We start from the raw sequence: 15995 nt of genomic DNA, 5'->3' as shown, positions 1-15995 counted from the left end.
AACTTGACAACACTACGATAGCACAACATTGACTTGCTTGTAGGTACTTTATTGGCAATACAAACTCCGGAGCCGTGGTGATTGCGGACACGGCCGTTAACCTAACTTATGGCGACACCGAGGAGCTTCGCGAAGACCAATATCGAAGCTTGAGGCTTAACTGCGAATCAAACTTGCTGTTTATATTTATTACGCCCTATGTAGGGTCCATGCTGTACTCAAGTAAACTTAAACACTTTTGTAAAATACCACGGATTCATTCAATAAATGATTATGATTAAGGTCATGTGGGGTTAGAGAAACAATAGTTCGTTTTGCTCGGGACTCGGGACACTTAGGGCCCGATTTCGATTTTGAAATAGACATCAATTAGATATCTTTTAGACATCACCAAGCTACGATAATGATATGTTTAAGATCTAACCTGTCAAATGCGCGTTGAAACTTGACATTTGCGCGATTCTGGAGATACTCTTGAACGATTTCCACAGGATATGACTTAGATCTCCAATTCACATCTAATAAATATCTTACTCTATCTACGTAAAAGTGACATTGGTTGCCCGAATTGCGCTGCAAAAGAGAACTAGTTGATATCTAAACTATAACGTATCTAGAATGGATCTATTACATGTCGTCTGTTGTGAATATCTTGAAGTTCGAATACGGCAGTTAATTTAATAGTGTACACAACCATCGACGCTATATATGTATACCTAATGGCCGAAACTAATTACAGCCAACTAATTTGTAATATTAAGCCTTAATTAAGTGATAATTGATCAGACAAAATAATTTGCGCCCAACGAAAAATCTCTGCCAAAATGATCGGCATTAATTGGGTCTCGATCCAATAATGGCCTCCAGCGGAGTCGCTATTCAGAAAGCCATCCGCTTTGTACACCCACTCGTACTTGATCAGATTCCAGAATCAATTTGACCAACGATAACAGGAATTAAAAAAAAGCTCGCGCTTCTGGATGCAGTCCTTGTATCGTACGAGTATAAGTACCTATCGAATGACACGGTGGTGTAATGTACACGGTGATTATACTTTAAAAAAATCTATTTTAGTTAAAGGTGTAGAGTGCGCCCTATAATTCCTAAAAATATATTTTTATACATTCTAACTTCTACACTAGCTTCGGAGAAAAATCGCCGTGATATTTCTGAATCCGTTTCCAGTAACAGGAACACCAGGAATAGTTCCGAAGTCCCGGTGTTGGTGTATATCCGGAGTAACGGCAAATGAACGCTACATTTTACTCTCGCAGGATTTGCCCGTAAGAGAATTACAACAATGCATAAAATCAGGATTTAATTACGGAAACCACAGTAAAGGGGAAATTACAGTAACATCTCATTTTTTATTCATCCGCTTTAGGAATGCCGGGAGCCAAATTCTGATGCAATAATTTGTTACGTTTTTGATATTATTTTGATACGCACTTGGTGATCGCTGGTGCTGGTTGTTGAAAGTCGTGAGTGAAATGTGCACCAATCATTAAGACGATCGACAAGGACGTATCAAAACTAGTTTAACAAACAACAAACAAACACCCCAATAACAAATTGTGAAATTTCTCTAATAGGGAGCTCTCTAGGATTTCAGGTGAATTTCATCCGCGGGCGCTCCGGGTTAAAATAAACTCTGCTGCGGTTTTCAGATGACCTTACTTACTTCAAAAAAGGAGCGATCAGGATTTTAAAAGGTCGGCAACGCGCTATCTGACAGACAATAAAAGCGCGACCTTATGCCAACTGACTGTGTCTTAATCATGTATACCTAAACTAATTACCTATTATCATCAAGTACTACCAGATTTTTTTGCGTTGCTTTAGGTAATTCTAGATAGTAACTATTAAGTTAAACTACTTTATACAAATCGACTCTGGTCAAACGGAGCTCCGCGCACAACGCGTAACCGCGTAACTCGCAAATTACCTACTATTCCCGGATTTTCAAAGATTCCGCTTCGGGCGCTGAATTCATAAGCAAATTAAATTATATTTAAACTTTTATACACCCACGTCTAGTAATAATGTTAGTTGGTGGTAATCGTCCTAGGAAGGCCGGTGCAGCGGCAGTACTCGCCGGGGCTTCGCGCGCGCCGCACGACCCACACGGAACGCGACAACTTTCCGTTTTAATATTTAAATTTTCACGAAAACTTCGTAACTATTTTAATTTGTGAGTGAAGAAGGCGATTAATTTGATTTGGAATTTTTGACGAGTTCTCGAGAAATTTGTAAGTTTTTGGGTTTTTAAAGGAAATGTTTTGCAGTTTGTTTTGATTGTGAGTTACTCATGAGATTTTTACGGTTTTATAATGAACCGTGAATAGATAAGGCACGTGATTCAGGTATTTTCAGGTAACTCGTCGTAACTGGAGCGATTGCCATACATTTTAAGCGATTAGCATTGTGTAGGTATAGTGTGAATTATTTATTAAACCTAGGTTCTCAAACAATTAAATGTCTATTTTTATTATAAATCCGAAACATATTTTACAAAATCTGCCCCTTTTAAAAATTACAATAATACTTAATTTAAGAATTTAAACAATTAAATATTCAAAAAAAAACGACAACTAATAAAAATCGGTCCGTAAAAATTTCCCGTAAAAATAGGTGACATAGACGGAAAAAAATATTTTACATACAGCGCCCCCTGCCGTGTGCGCGTATTCCCGTAGATAGGTATTCCTGAAACTTGTCAATTAAGCAAAGTTTGTTTGTGTCCCGCGGGCCGTGAATTATAGTCGCAAGTTCGACGTCCAATCAATGCCTTTTGTGTTCTGACGGTTCGGTCTCGTGAGTGTCATGTAAGGGGGAACTTTTGAAGGGAAAAGGGAAAAACTATACGTTTCAGTGGGACAATGTGTTGGGCAAAGGGACACAAGACACAACACGTTGAAACGTATTGCTTGTCAGACTATTTGCGAAGCGAAATTGGTTTGCTTTGACATTTTACATGCTTTAAAATTACTAACGTTGTCACCGTTGTAACGTTGTTACCAAGGTTGTCTGGAAGAGATCGCTTACAGCGATAAGACCGCCTGTTGCTACCATTATTTACACTGTAAATCTGTTATTTTATTTTTCTTTGTGGTGCAATAAAGAGTATTTACTTACTTACTTACTTAACGTAATAAAAACTTATAAACTAAAATTATACTAAATTAATAAAAATATAACGTAATTACAATTTTTTTTTATTTATATAATTTCATACCGTTTTTTTTGGCTTATTTTATTCAGTATATTAAAATTATTAATAACTTATTTAGTATATTAAAATAAACCCACAATCCCTCGTAGTTCTTTGACTTTGGCAATAATAGTACTTAGTATGTTTAATTTTTGTAACAACGGGTGTTTGTTTTCCTCATGAAGTAGTAAACCAAAGCCAAATCCGAAAACTTAACTGTACATTACCAGTTCGCCGGACGATATTGGCCTGTTAGTTAATCGCAAACTTCAGGCTTCGAATATCATCTGAAATGAAAATCACCATCATGTCTTACAGTAAGTCTTAGGTACCTAATATACGGCTATATCATTGACTATTACACGCTGACGGTCAAAATACGTGCTCCATATGAATATAACAATGACATATGCTATAATTATGAAGGGATGACGGCCGTCGAACCAAACCGACAATCATCGGCCAATCGGCGCTGCCCTGTCATTACATAGATGTCACTAGTGATGGGGCTACACGCGACTAATTACTAAATTTTGAGCAGCAAAACTCCCGTAAACTTACTCGATATTTTTGCCCTCATTTCATCTTAAGGCCCTAGTGCCGTCAGCTGAAATCATTCGTACACATAAAACCTGTTTACATTTGAAAATCTAACTTGTATATTATTCGTCGAACTAAATTTAGTAATACATACTTACAAAAGTCAATTAAAATGATCTAACAAAAGTTACTGATTCTAAAATCCATAGGTACTAAATTTCTTAAATGGTCACTAAATTAGATACTTAGCCATATCCAGTATTCCCTTGCTTAAAAATCTTGCAGAAATATATCGTGGCAGGCACAGTGTTACATCCTGACACGGAGAGACGGTGAATGAACGACGAATTTCTAAAATTCATTCGGAAATGGATTGACAGTTCCAATTTATGTATATTATTAGCCCCTGATTCTTTTGAAGCGCCTTTATTAGGCGCGGTTTCCTTATTTTTATGCTGGTATAAGCGTGGTATATCGGTGGACCTTATGCCTTTTGTAATAAGGTCCACCAACGTACAGTTAAGACTGTTGCTGTTTTTACTTCGTATTTTTAGGATTGTAAAAATCACTGTTGGTTTTTTCTGATATTTCATTATTTAATATGTCAGCCATTGGGCGAAACAATCAAAATAAGTTTACTGGTTTTGGTTATTAGCTACAGAAGCTATTAGATAACCTTACAAATCGAAGTAAATTATGGAATCTAGTATGTCAATACAGTGGAAACTGGATAAGTGGAACCTGGGTTAGTGGAAAACCTCTTTAAGTGGACCGAAGTTCTCGGTTCCAGTCCCTTGGCAACGAATTACCTCTATAAATGGAATTTTGGGACCTCTATAAGCGGAATCCATTTTTTCGAAAATTTCTTATTTTTACCTCTGTAACTGGAAGCAGCCGTCTTAGAAACCTCTATGAGTGGAATAGCTCTGTATTTTTAATAAACCGTCACACGGAGGGTAGTTTGTTTCGTTAACATTATGGTTCGTGTTTTAACTACGTATTTTGTATGAGTAGGTACATACTGGTTGCTCTTGCATAAATAAATATTAGGAGTGATTTTGTTTCTGAAATTTTGAAAATTGTATACGAGTACTGTGGATTATTTACAATATTGCTTTTTTTATGTCAGGATTACATACCTATTTTTTGTTAATACACATATGTATATCTACATACATATTTAATAAAAGATGATTATTTAAGTCTAGATCTTTTATTTGACCATACTATACGTGACCTCTATAAGCGACATTACTAGTATCCAGAACCTCTATTAGCGAGAGCCTCTGTAAGTGAGAAAACGTTTTATTTAAACCTGGTTAAGTGGAAAACTGGATAAATGGAAAACCTGGATAAGCGGAACTAAACAGCCGGTCCCTTGCGATTCCACTTATCCAGTTTCCACTGTATATTGAATATTATCATATTTTTATCATCATTAATAGGTACATGTCATTAAAACCGAACACTTTCAAGCCATTCAATTAGGAGTACAAACGGTTGTACATATCTACATAACATGACCGATGTGTTGTTAACCTGGTGATCGTAGTTAAACGCTTACAAGGAATATTCTCAGAACGGGAATATCGGGAATAGTCAAGCACATCACTACGCGACAGACGATCGGAACCGGACATTGGAAGCTCTTTCATATTGTAGCGATATTGTAGGTTTTGTTGGTGTCATGTTGCATACAAACAACTGGTTACATATAACCAGACGTTTTGGACAATTTCCGTCTTTAAGTTTACTTACATTGGTTATTCCATGATGTCCTCTTTGTTTTTATCCGCTATTTTACACCACTAAATTAAATTTCACATTTTGTTTAATAATAGCCTTTCTGGTTTCTGCCAATAGACAAAAGGGAAAAAGTAATCAGTACCTACTAAATGCGACCAACTAACTATTCTGGTTCAGTGATCCAAAAAGAATCTATCCTCAGAAACGAGAGCGCTCCTTCACCTGTCCCGATACTGCGCAACTTCCTGCCAGTAACTGACGTGACCAAATAATACATAATTACCATTGATCTTCTTCTTTTCCTTTCCCTTTTCCATTTATTCAAGGTCGGCCCAGTCATCAAAAAGTGGGTCAACAACATAATTATCACTCATGTCGATAAAAAGGGAAAAGGAAATACTCTAACTTTCAACCGTTTAGCCTATATCAGTCTTTACTGCTAGGAAAAGGTACATATTAGTTAATGGTAGGTACATCTATTAGAAAATATACTTCACGCCACTCCTATAAATACTATAACGTTGTATTATAAATATCTAAGTCGTAAAATGAGTAAAAGTACTTAAAATCTTGTGATTCAACGTTACTTCACTATTATGTAAGCAGTGCCGGCATGTCGAATCACATTCGATAAGACTGACATACCTACATACCTTACTGATACACACGTTTTCTTTAGAACAATATCATTATTTGATTATACAAGTTTGTTGTTGAAAATGGTAGGACACAAGCGTAATTCTCGTCTGGTAGTAGGTAACCGCGTTTTTAGTAGGTATGAGTTAACACATTCACTGCCCCCGACGCACATGTGCGTTCACCGCCATACAAGTTTGTTCCTAGGCCACGCCTCCTGGCAGTGAATGCGTTAGTTAAGGTTATGCGTCTTTCCTGTAGATATCCTTATTAATGCGAAAGTTATTCTGCCTGTCTGTCTGTCTGTTACTTTTTCATGCTTAACATGTTGAATCGATTTATGGAGACAATTTAAGACCCGGGAAATGACATAGGATAGTTATTAACATACATCAATTCATCATTATTGCCCACACAAACGAAATTGTGGGTGGTTGGACTTTGTGATGTCTAATTGTCTACCTACCCCTAAGTATTTCATAGATTTACCTGAAGTAGTTGAATAGATTCAGTTCAGTTGTTCCCGAATATGACCACTGAACCTTGTGTCAAAACGTTGAATTAACCCTCTGACCGGCGCCACAGACACGCACGGCTACAGATTAATATCAACCTCATTCCAAGAAAGTTCACGAATGCGCGTCAAAAGTAGTAGCGTTAAAAGGGTTAACGGTTAATAAATTATATCGCGGCGCCCTTACATTTTTTATAGTGTATTTGAAACGCGAAAGACGCGAAAGTTTAATATTTTAGAGCCAATTCCACTAAAGGTACAACGATACGGTAACCATTTCCTTCGGGACCGTCCTCACGCAAGGCGAGTGTTTGGACATCGTTACGTTGCGAGCACAAAAGGGGTAGTTCCGAAAGCCACGTCCATGGTTACACTAGCTTCACCAGTATTACGTGGCCCTTCGATGACATACGTGTGTTCGTGTCCTAGGGTTCTTATTTATCATGTGTATTAGCTCTCAGATGGTTACGAACTACTTACTTAAGTGCTTTGTTAAAGGTGTCAGGGCAGCAAAGAAGCGCGTCACGAAACTCCCTTAAATAGGTACCCTGTATAAATATAGCATAGTGCATTAGTAATTAAGCTACCTACATTTAGGCGGTTTAAGAACTTGCATGCAATATTCGATTAATACTAACTTCAGCGTAAAAAGTGTAAGGACAAGTGAAACTGAATATTAGTCGTTGTCGATTTTATGACGTACTACAGTAGCGTGATGATTTTTAAAAATTATTACTTAAATAAAAAAAGAACACAAGAAATAATCAGTGATAGTCAGAATAACTTGCGTCAATATTTACAGTTGCAATAAGAATAAATCAAAGAATAATGAATACTGTTAACTACAAAGGATTTACTTACTTCCATTTGTTATTTTGATTTAGAATTTGCTTACTATCGATATCAATAATGCTTGAGTCGATGCTTAATTAATCGCTAGCACTTGTACGTTTTTGTGACGAATAACAACGAAGAACTGCGGGACAATGCCTTCCTCGAAACGTCGGAGGTAATCTTAAAACTTTATTATAAGCGATTTAGTAGGTACCTTTTTAGTTAAGTAATAGTTAATAAGATAGTGAGCGCACTGATGTTAAGTAGTGTCATGAACAAGCGGTTAAAGTTGGCCACTTTGGCCAGGTTGTTTAGCCTATTCTGTATATAAAGACAAGTTTCCTCACATGGTTGTTAAGATCTGGGTTCCGTACTTCCATATAACACGAGCTGTCAAATAAGTTGAAACATTACTATAACGGGGCAACAAAAGACGCCTCACGAAATTTCCTGAAATAGGCACACGTCCTACCTACTACTACTATCCACCTTATGCCATGGCGTTTAGGTCGAAGTTCCCTTAAATTACTAAACGTCTTATCGATACCTACAATCAAGCCTAATAAATGACGTCACTTTAGATTTGGTCATTATTTGAGCTTCAACATTTAACTTAGGAAAGGACATAATTTTACTTCCTTATTAGGTACAGACCACGTAGACGAACTAAATGCTTTATATTATAGAAGTACCTACCTTAATATACAGGGTGTTTGGTACATCGTTTGCCAAATTAAAACGGTGAATAGGTTGAGTCATTTGCTATCTTTTCAGGCCTAGAAATTTTTAATTTGACATAAGCTTATTTTTCACTTCTATGACAGTTTTTTATAAATTCCAAATTTTTACTTGCTAGTAAAAAAAAACCATGGCCAATTTTTGTTTTCTAGGCATGAGAAGATAGCAAATGACTCAACCTATCTGCCGTTTTAATTTGGCAAACGATGTACCAAACAACCTGTATAAAGCTAAAATAGGTACTACTAATGCCGTTGTGCACGTAATATGCTATTATAAGTAAGTGTATGACGCGCAGAAATGTGCAATGCTAAATAAGGTGCAAGTGCACGGGTCAAGGCGGGCGTGCGGGTCGGGTTCATACCGCGCCGCATGCTATAGACAAAACAGTACGATCTCTAACGACAATCTGTTTGCAATGGCTTCGTGAGCAACAGAACCACGTCCAATATAACACAACTTCCATAGTTAAGATCACATTTCCCGCTAAGCTACTTCTGCTACCTAATACGACTGTACGATAAAACATGAGTCTTATGACGTTGGAAACATTTTTTTCCACTCTGACAGTGATGTTTCTCGTAAATAAGTTCACGGCTGTGCTCCGCACAATTACAGCACAATGGATGACATTGACAGGTGACTTGTGACAGCACATCGTTACATGAAATTGATGAAATTAAATAAAGTCTCAGCTCGGTGCTCCGCTACTCTTGCATTACAATAACTATAAAACTACGATATACGTTTAAGAAAAAAAAATACAAATCATTAATTTTTAGATCTTAATCGTTTATTGGAACCATGGTATTACAAGATGTTCTTTTTTTCAGTCAGTACATACATGGACCCTACTAGGGCGTGGCAACATTTTAAAACCACATTTTATCTAAAACTATCTTAGAGAGTAATAGAAATGATGTTACTAATGTTACGTGAAGTGCGTCACTATCAACCTGTATTTGGCGTACAAATGTACAGTACAGTACACTTTTCCCGAAAAAAGCCGTGTTACGAATCGGATAACTTACCTAGATTAAAACCATGATTGTTGGACGCAGACCTAAGATTAGCTGACATTATTTTGTACTTATCTAAATGCTACTCTCAGCTGTTTCCACTCTGACAGTGATGTTTCTCATTAAATAAGATCACGGTAGTAGGTACAACACCGTACAATTACGGCACAATGGGTGGCATTGACAACGAACATAGTTAGGTACATCAAATTAAGTGAAGGATCAAACTCGGTATTGCACTACACCATCGATATTTGCACAAAAACAAAAAAAAAATTCACACTCTATTTATTAATGTCCAGATTATAAACATATATCGATTTAATGCTCAGTAAAAGGGGTTTAGCACTCAAACCACTGCTTCCAGTAAAATTTCTTTTATTACATCGATATACAGCATTAATTATAATATTACAAAAGATCAAATCGGACATAACCTCGGGGCAAAGACCTGCCGCCAAATCTGACAGTTCTCTAGATTCGCTACGAGACAGTTCGCTAGATGACATCATAGCAAAAACCTCTGGGATACCAAATCATTCTCGTTTCTTTGTTATCTCTTAACATATATAGGTAAATATTATATCCACATGCATCATTAAAAAAAACTTTCAGTGGCATTAGTCCATCCAAAAATAACAATAGTAAACAATTAACTTACAAAATGTCATTAAACAACTCAGTGTTAATAACTATTAGCTTCACTGAGCATCTGCATTGCACCTGAATACTGCACGATGACATCTTTACCACCTTCCCTTTCTTCATAACCATGTAACAGGCTCTTAATGATGTATCACCATGAAGCTGATGGTTGCGTATGTTTCATTTTCGTCGAGATCTACTCTCATTGTATTCCAACGTCTCTTCTCACAGTAGATGAAAGTAAATTACATCCAATCTTTATGTGGGCATTTGAATTCATAATCCCACTTCTGAGATATAAACATATATCGATTTAATGCTCAGTAAAGGGGTTTAGCACTCAAACCACTGCTTCCAGTAACATTTCTTTTATTACATCGATATACAGGATTAATTATAATATTACAAAAGATCAAATCGGACATAACCTCGGGGCAAAGACCTGCCGCCAAATCTGACAGTTCTCTAGATTCGCTACGAGACAGTTCGCTAGATGACATCATAGCAAAAACCTATGGGATACCAAATCATTCTCGTTTCTTTGTTATCTCTTAACATTTTTTTTTTTTTTTAATTTATTTAGGCAACAAACAGTCTTGTACAAAAACTTATATAATAATATTATATGTGTTAATAGACCTTGAGTGCCCTATCTTAATAAAACAATTTTTAATCTAAGTAACATATATAGGTAAATATTATATCCACATGCATCATTAAAAAAAACTTTCAGTGGATACTCATTACTGTGATGCTTACAAGATAAAGACAAATACCTACAGATTATATATTTTTGTAGATCTATTTAACAATTTTTTTTTTGTTTTTATTTTTTTTTTTTTTATTTAAAATTAAGATATTGTTACCCAGTCCTGTGAAATTTTTATAAAACGTATTGACTAAACAATATTGACAGAACACATCACATGTCGAAACTGAATTGCATAAATTCACGGATCAGTTACAACGAATAATTGCTAGAATAAATAACTAAACGAATAAGTTAGTGCGCGGACGTGACAACAGCCATAATCCCGTTAATTATTTTTTTAAACCCCGCCCCGCCCTATTCCTAACGCTCGCCGTCCGCTAGCGAGCATTCGAGTCACACTAACCAGATATAAATGGCTAAGATATCCATAACGACTATATTAAGATAACACTTGTGTATGGAATGTCCTGAAAGTGTACCATTTACTTTTTCTTTTATTTCTACTCAGAAAAAGACATGTAAAAAAAGGTGACCGAAAAATGTAGGTATGATAATTCACATGATTATATATTGTATGAATCATAACAAAACTGACTTCCAAATTTTCTTTTAATAAATAGATTTTGAGTCGGAATAATACAAAAGTAAATGGTATAGGTACTTTTTACTCTTACACCGGTTTTCCAGTTCGCTTGTGCATGTAAAGCTATTTCAATAACGTATGTACGTCAGCAGCTGGGCCTTTGAAGATAATTATTTTATAATTCCCTCCGAAACTCGCAGCTACAAAAGCTTACAACTACTGTATTTTTAGCAGGCTTTTAGGTGAAGGCTTAACGACTGATCCAGATTAAAGTCCGGAGTAAAAGCCGCGTGCTTTGCGAGTTTAAAGGTTTCGGTGTAGGGAAATGTACCTCGACCGCTGTTTTGTCATGTTTTAGGGCTGCCGTCGTCAGTTTCCCCGGATTTGTCCTAGTTTGAGGGCCGTCCGTGGGGGTTTTCAAAGGGTGTCCGGGGAAAATCCGGACACATTTCGTGTGAGGAAACAACTTATTGAATTTCATTATTTACCGGAATTAATGTGTACAAAGTAGGTAAAAACCGTATAAATACACGTCCGGGGAAAAAATGCGATTTACACCAAATGTCCGGGTTTTTTTAAGACTTTGTCTGGGTTCGGCGAATTTAGAGATGGCAGCATATGTCGGCGGCCGATCGTAAGATCAGGCAGATTGTAATGGTCCTGTGTATTGTTTTGAGGATAGTCACATTAAACCATTATATATGTTCGTTAGGTTGCTTCAGATGTCCGATAGGGCAAACTGCCCAGAAATAGGAGCCCCGCGTAGCGGGGCTCCGTCGACTCAGGGAACGAGTCAAAGATTTTCACGTTTCACAATATGCCTAGGAATTTCACGATATGCCTGATCTTACGATCGGCCGCCGACATAGGTATATACTCGCACAGTCAGTCAGTACTTATTCGGTAAGATTTTTATAGGCCATAGCATGCGGTGAAAAATTGCGGTTATATCAGGATCAGGTATACTATTATCTTAGCAACTTTGCATACTTACAAACTTCTATGCAGGGCAGCTGCTGTAACTTTTCTCCACAGCTGACCCTAACAAAAAAATGGACAACAAAATAAACATTACCGCTTTTAGCGCATACCACTGTAGCAGTAGGTATGAAGGGAACGTTCGTATTTCGGTAAAAGACAAGTTTGTCCCTTCAATCCCGGAATTCCACAACTGCTGTCTGTGACGTGCCGCGAATTTTAAAATAACATCCGTGATTCGCGTGCTTCACAAAATTCTTAAAAACTCCCGATTATTCCATTATACAAACGGAACGTTAAAAGCTTTCGTCGCTTTTAGCTATTTCCGGCTCCGCATTTCATATTTCTGTTTGATCGAATTTGAATTCTAAATAGTGTGCGCGCCTCGTCCCCTTGTGTAAATTAATATTTAGTCTTTGTGTAGCGTGACGTACCCACCTATAGATAACCCCAAAACTATCGTCACATCTTATAATCTCATGAGTTATTCTCTCATCAGTCACACGATCCCACTAAAAAGCCGTTACCATACAATCGAAATTACGCTCATGAAAAATTGGCATAAATATTTACGTAAAATATGTCTAAATACATAAATATATGTATGTGTAGTACAAAACGTTGTAGAAAGTTGTTATACTCGTAGAAAAGTAGGTTTATACCTAAACAAGTATTTTTAGCATTTTCATTTTTGAGCAGGGTAAGTATTTAGTGAAATATAGCGAGGTAATGGCTTCTAAATCAATGCTCTCGGTTCTCCTAACTTAACAGACAAAATCCATAAAAAAGCTGATAATGCTGGTAAAATGAGGTATTTTAGTGTCATGCAAGGAAAGCACCTGCAACCTATTTTAAAATACTTGTCTGAAAGCTTCCCTATTATAATCTGACCCCTCATTTCAGGACGACCATGGGTAATCATAGTTCAACATTATTTTGTCATATTTGAGCGCTGTGAAACACAGGTAGTGCGCGGGCGAGATAGCGCGGAGGTGTCCGCTGCAGGTTCTCAATGCGAACGCTTACCGAGCATTCATCGCAAGAAAACCAGACTAACAGAGATGTATTTTTACTTATAGGTGTATAATTGTCAGTGGAAAAAGAATCTTACAAGCTAACTTCAGAAACTAAGCTCAGCATTATAAAACTACACTTTTCCAAATCTTTTAGAAAATCAATGCCTAAAGATTTTAAAGCATAACAACAGGAGTAGTGGAAATTAAGGGGAGAGGCCTTTGCCCAGCAGTGGGATAACATATGCCAGTAAAGATAATCCAGGCTATTGGTCCCCGCCGGACACAGATTACAATAAGCGCTTCGTATAAATCATCATCATACTGCGCCTTATGCATGGTAGCGGTAACGTGGAGCGGGAGCAAATGGGAATACACCCGCCACTTGGCCACCGACGATCCAAGAAGACTTGAATCAATCAAGCAATGAACCCATATAAATATCCCTCAAAATCACCCGAAATGGAGATAACGGACAAATGAAAATGAAAAATGAAAATGAAAATGAAAAAATATTTATTCAGTTTACGAAGTACTTATACAATTGTAAGTGTTGGCGCCTCTTTTTAAGTAATAAATACCTGTGTTAAGAGGCACCGCTCTTCCTTGTTATGTATATATTTTAAAATTAACATAGATATATATAACATAGTGTGTGTGTGTGTGTGTGTGTGTGTGTGTGTGTGTCTGTGCCTGTGTGTCTGTCTGTGTGTGTGTGTCTGTGTGTGTCTGTGTGTGTGTGTGTGTGTGTGTGTGTGTGTGTGTGTGTGTGTGTGTGTGTGTGTGTGTGTGTGTGTGTGTGTGTGTGTGTGTGTGTGTGTTTTTATAATCCAAAAACATTTTGGATTAAGTTTTCTGTATCATAATTCATAATAAGTCTTACATTTAAGCCAGTCTGTTATTTTTTTTAATTCATAAAATGGTAAGTGATATATATTTAAGTGCTTAAGTATGACATTGTATAGGACAAGGATACCAGCTCCCCATTATACGATGGGAAATGAAATGGCGCAGGCAGATGATGAATTCTTACACTGGATTGATACAGACTTTTGCGTGGGTGATGCGAATACGTCCTGGCGTCCTCTCCGCTCGCTTTCCCAATTTCACGCTCCACGGACCACGGTGATAGCATTAATTTCGCTCACAAAAGAGCAGTGCACTTTAATAAAAATATTAGCAATACCTACTCGTATAGTACATACTTATATTGTTGCGTGATCGTAAAGGAAACGGTATTAGACGATAAATCATGAGTTTCATAGACCCACTGGTGACACAGTCAACAGCAGCGACTCTAACAACACTTTATCATCCCTCTTTTCACTGATGATAATTTCCAGGAATCAAACTACTACGCGCACACGATATATGCGTTGAATTTTAAAAGAACTGTCATAACGAATACGTCATAACGAAGGTGTTTAAGAGTTTGCAGCTTATTATCTCTCATTCCGAGGTGAAACCCTTAATTTAACTGATCTAATATCCATACCACTCAAGTTGATAAACAGGACCAAGTGCGGGTAGTTCGAAAGACTCGCGCGGCCAGAAGATGTTGAGGTCGACTTTAGCCAATCTTCTCCGGGACCACGGCGATAACGCAGTCCTCGTAACGTCGGAGGTTAATTTAAAAACTTAATTCATACGCGACTAAGTCCCGTTATGCTAAATAATAATGAGTAAAAATCGTCAAAGCTTAAATCAGTGTGTCTCCATTCCATCATTTGGTTCAGCATATTAGACAGTCGTTTGGCATACGACAGATGTGTCCGGCCCAGTCCCATTTAAGCTTAGCGGCTGTCAAGGCTACGTCGGCTACTTTACTTTGGTTTTGGAGCGCAAGATGGAATTTCTGATTCTGTCAGTCTGTACTGCGCTCCATCGTAGACATGAATATAAAATGGAAATATGGGTGAAAATATGTCACGTTCATTCGCATTTCTTCCGGCGCACAGTTAGGCCAGTATTAGGTTAGGTTAATCTCATTATCTAAGTTAGATGATACATATCTTTCCAGTATCAGCAATTTGAATTTAGTGCGTGAGATTACGGTAAACAGCTGAATGTTTTCTCCTAGGCCAAATGGGCCTGATTTATGGTAGGTATGTACATATTAGTTGACAACAAACTCTATGTCTGTGTGTTAAATTGCGTAGTAACAAGACTGATCACGCATAAAAATAATGAGGAAGCTTACTAAATCAATGTTTACATTATATTTATTCATCATTCCCGGCAGTAAGCTCCCAAATATAATTATTGTTTAGCTTTGATCATTTTTATATTCCCCTGAGGTTAGGTAAGCTTCCTAAATTTCACGTAGGCATTATTAAGCTTTTAATTGGCTTTCTATCGCACAATGAAAGTAGAATATATGTATTAAAAGCAGGTATTCTGTAAATTAATTACGACACATAAAATTTGGAGGGTCGAGGATTGATAGTAAGATAAAACGGCGGACGAGATTGGCAATTTACTATTTACGAAGGATTACTGCCTGCTTGGACACAGCAAACCAATGTAGAGTGGCCTTTGTATTTTGTAGCTTTGTGTTTTGTAGAAAGCAAACGAACAGAGGAATCGCCTAGTAAGCGATTACCGTCGCCCAATAAAACAAATTACCGGGTTGCAAATGCAATGTGTGTTGCCGTCCATAAAGATGGGAGTAGGTACGGTCTTTTCTTGAGGTCCAGAAATACCGCAAGCCATAGTTGATTCCACTGGTTATCAAATAACATATCATTTATTTATGGTTATGTTATGTGACATTTGGATGGCAAGGCGTTACTGTTAATACTGCAGAGATGATGCGGGTGATGTCCA

At 37.2% G+C, this 15995-nt stretch overlaps 1 long non-coding RNA gene across 1 annotated transcript in view; it reads left to right on the top strand.

Moving 5' to 3' along the window:
* Window positions 1–2066: 2066 nt before the first annotated feature.
* The window catches only part of LOC134669760 (uncharacterized), a 127291-nt gene continuing 113362 nt past the window's right edge, over window positions 2067–15995 (top strand). The window contains exon 1 of the long non-coding RNA XR_010098972.1: window positions 2067–2249. This is a non-coding gene — a long non-coding RNA (uncharacterized LOC134669760). The remainder of the gene's footprint in view (window positions 2250–15995) is intronic.

The sequence above is a fragment of the Cydia fagiglandana genome, chromosome 13 (assembly GCF_963556715.1).
Source record: "Cydia fagiglandana chromosome 13, ilCydFagi1.1, whole genome shotgun sequence".
NCBI classification, from domain to species: domain Eukaryota; kingdom Metazoa; phylum Arthropoda; class Insecta; order Lepidoptera; family Tortricidae; genus Cydia; species Cydia fagiglandana.
The sequence above is the reverse complement of the archived record's forward strand: the minus strand, read 5'-3'. Positions and strand labels throughout refer to the sequence as shown.